The sequence below is a fragment of the Chaetura pelagica genome, unplaced genomic scaffold (assembly GCF_000747805.2).
Source record: "Chaetura pelagica isolate M959 unplaced genomic scaffold, ChaPel_1.0 scaffold405, whole genome shotgun sequence".
In the NCBI taxonomy this organism is placed as follows: domain Eukaryota; kingdom Metazoa; phylum Chordata; class Aves; order Apodiformes; family Apodidae; genus Chaetura; species Chaetura pelagica.
Window position 1 is genome coordinate 1,869,574 of NW_009953489.1, and position 4,135 is coordinate 1,873,708.

The following is a 4,135-nucleotide window of genomic DNA, read 5'->3' on the forward strand; positions in this document are numbered from 1 at the left end:
TGACCTACTTCTTATGGACTCATTAAGGTTGGAAAAGACCTCTAAGATCATCAAGCCCAACCATCAATCCTACACCACCATGCCAACAACTAAACCATGTCCTGAAGTGCCATGTGTACAAATTTTTTTTTTAACACCTCCAGGGATGGTGACTCCACCACTTCCCTGGGCAGTCTGTTCCAATGTTTGACCACTCTTTCAGTGAAGAAATTTTTCCTAATACCCAATCTGAACCTCCCCTGGAGCAACTTGAGGCCATTTCCTATCACTGATTACTTGGGAGAAGAGAACAACACCAGCCTCACTACAACCTCCTTTCAGGGAGTTATGGAGAGAGATAAGTCTCCCCTCAGCCTCCTTCAGATTAAGCAATCCCAGTTCCCTCAGCTGCTCCTCATAATACTTGTGCTTCATACACTTCACCAGCTCTGTTGCCCTTCTTTGGACTTGCTTCTGCATCTCAGTGTCCTCCTTGTTGTGACCCAAGTGCAGGACTTGGCCTCAATAAACCTCATACAATTGGCCTCAGCCTATTGAACCAGCCTGTCCAGGTCCCTCTTCGGAGCTTTCCTACCCTCAGGCAGATCAACACTCCTGCCCAACTTAGTATCATCTGCAAAATGACTCGAGGGTGCCACTCCATCCCCTCATCTGGGTCACTGATAAAGATATTAAACAAGACTGGCCCCAGAAGTGAGCCTTGGGAAGCACCAACTGGATTTGACTGTTCACCACAACTCTGGGCTCAGCCATCAGCCAGTTATTTACTGAGCAAAGAGTGCACCTGTCTATACCACAAGCCACCAGCTTCTCCAGGAGAATGCTGTGGGAGAGAGTGTCTAAGGCTTTACTAAAGTCCCAGCAGACAACACCCTCATCTACTAAGCAGGACACCTGGGGGTAGAAGGAGATCAAGTTGGTGACATACTTAGGAGATTTTTAAAGGGTTCTTAGCCAGTACATGTACAAAGAGAAGCTAAACACTTCAATACTACAGTGTTCTCACCCATCTTCCAGACATTTTGCATCACATAAGGCACAACAGTTGTTGGTTTTAGAGCAAAGCTGGAGTGGAGAAAGACTGCTTTTTAACACTGTGAAAGATTCTGTTTTAAAAGCTGCAATGTATAACAACTCCACGCTTTGCTGGATTTTATTTTTTTTTTTCCACCACCCTTAGTTCTACATTTCTCCTGGATACCTAATAAGGCCCTCATGTCAGTTAACTTGAAACAAAAATGCCTGCTGTAAGAACATTAACAATATAATGTTTTTTTTATTTCTTGGACATTCAGATAATTTTTTTTTTAAGTGACCTGCATGGTGCACGACCATTAGTGCTTCACAGAGCCTAGGATGAGGTATAGGTAGCACAATTTCCATAGGTTGATCTGTCAGCTATTGACTGTACTCAGCAATACCTCATATACCGCCTTAACCATCTGATGTAGCGGGAATGGCACGTGAATTGGGATGCTGGGATTATTCCACATTGCTTCTCAAAAGTGCCATGGAATTATCCACATCCCAATGAGGCTGAAAGAAACTAGTTGATCTGAGGAACACCATTCCCAGTAGAAGAGCACTCTTACTTACATTGAAGTGTAGCATAGACCAATAATCAAATAGCTGATCCTCAGTAGAGAACTGCTGTTTGTATTTGGAATAAGTATTTCTTCCAAGGCAGCTCTTTTCCACAAGGTTTGCCATGAGGATGAGATTTCGCTTCCTACCTAGAAGTAGTACTGTTTGTGTGTTTGAATGAGAGGATGGGGTGAAAGGCTGCTATTGTATGGTTTAAAATGCTAAACAGGTATGACCAAAGGTGTGTTAGAGCAAAAAAAAAGTTTTGTATGTAATTATCAAAAGTTGGTCTTGATCTTCAGATATGTGTGTGTAGAAGCCAGGATTTCCTCACGCAGACGTGACACTGATGGATGACACAAAGCGTTGATGTTGCAGAACGTTTTCAGAAATCCACATACTTTCAAGTAGAAAAGGAAGGTGATTCTGTGAATCAGTTTTTGAAATTGAGTTCTTGAACTACTGTACTTGACTGTTATATGAACTGTTACATGAACAGCTATGAAGCAAGCAATGGAAATGGAATCAGGGCATTACATCTTTCAAGTAGCATCAAATATACTTAGGCCTAAAATCTAACTATTTGAAACTTTTAAAAATTATTGTTCAGGTTCCTGGGACAAAAAATAGGTTTGCATGGGAAGAAAAACTGTTTTTTGTCTCAAAGCCACCTGCTTCCAGAATTGTTCTGAGCTATAACTGACCATGACAGTCACATCTGACACTTGCATTTTGTCTTCAGGCACAATCTTCTGCATTGTTCAGAATTTGATAATACTCAAATAATTTGATAATATATTATTCACTGTACGGAAATAAGTTATAGCACTAATGTCAAAATGAAGATGGACATGGGGAATGAGAACTTGCAGAGCCAGGTCAGCATACTGTAGGGGACTAGTGAACACTTTAACTGGATATGAATGTGGACATGATAAATAAAATGGTCTTCTGCCAGAAAAGGAATAATGTACAAATGCTAGAAGAAGTGGCAGCAAAATGGACAGTATTGAAAGCTTTGTCTATCTAGAAAGGTTTTTTTCTGAAGAATTATGAAGCTGTAATGTTACTGCAAAGAGGATACAGCTTGTTGAAGTAGCTGTGAGTGACCTGAAGCTGATACGGAGAGACAAGGAGTCTCCTAAGAAACAGAAAAATTATTTGGTCAAGATATATAGGTTTTCAGTCCACCCTGTGCTGTGGTGATGTCGACGTGTGAGAAGGCCGAGTCTGCTGGCTGTTCCCTTAAAGGCTGCTGGTGGTCACTGGTGAGACCACGGCAGGAGTAAACAGGAGAAAGCAGAAATGCAGAAGACTGCTTCTTCAATGAAAATGGATACATCTGTTGGATGAAAAGTGACTTCTGACTGATGTCTGTGCTTTTGGCCTGGCAAAAGGGTGCAGATGTATGCAGGAGACAGCTCCAGGAACACTGAAGCTCTGAGACAGCAGTGTGCTGATGGCACGGTGCGAGTGCCCTGCTGGTGGACTTCATCCAAGATTTGCCCCCATATGGAACAGACAAGTGAAGAGTGTAGAAGAGGTATGAGAAAAGAAAAATCTGGCTAATGCTTCTTCTCTGAGTTACAGGTTAAAATGGAGTGAGAATTACTATAAATGAAATATATACAGGCAGCTCAATTATAGAATAAGATTAACTTAATTGTCCATGTATGTAAAATGTTGTCTTCATTGCAATGTTCTGATTAGTGGAAGACTAGATCCATTGGTTGTTGCTACTGGTGCTGCATATGCAGATGAGGACTATGGCAGTTATAATCTGTGTGTTCATGTGTAGAATACTATTTGCTGGTAAGTGGATAGTCTCACAACTTAATGTGCTGTACAACTTCCTGCATATCCTAAAAATAACTGAAGTCTATTACAAAAATATTTTAATAACTCCTTGAATATATTAGGATTTTTTTATGTTGGCATTTTAGTTTTTTTTTTATATATAGGAGAAAATCTTAGAACTCTTAGGTTTACCAGAGGTTTAGGCTCACCACTTTTCTGAGCAGTGGTAGCTTGTGTAGCATGTGTTCCTGCAGCATTTGATGCAGCTCCACTGCCTCCTGTAAAGATCAGGGATGATTCTTTCCTTAATTTATTTTTCTTTCAGAAGATACGTTTTGCAAGTTAGCAACTGATAAAATTGAAGTGTCAGTCTTTTTCTCCCTCTCATAAATCTTTTGGGCAAGATTTATGATAGCTGCCACTGTACTTTTGTGGAAATAACCTAAAAATTAATTGTGTGGGGCTAATTCTGGAGTCATTGGGAGGTGGACAGGTGAGGAGGGAGGTCAAAGTGTGATATTCTTGAATTCTAAAATCACGTTAAATCTTGATTTTTTTAAAAACGAAGGGGGGAAATACTCTGCCCTCTGGAGGCGGCAAGGGCTGAGAGGGCAGAATGGACGTTTTTTCTTTGAGACTGAATAACCGATGGACTGAGCATTAGCTACCTCTTCAGTGACTGGGCAAAACTCATCCGACGTTATTACCAAAGCAGGCGGGACAGCGGCTGGCGGGGCAGCTTCCCCCCCCGGGC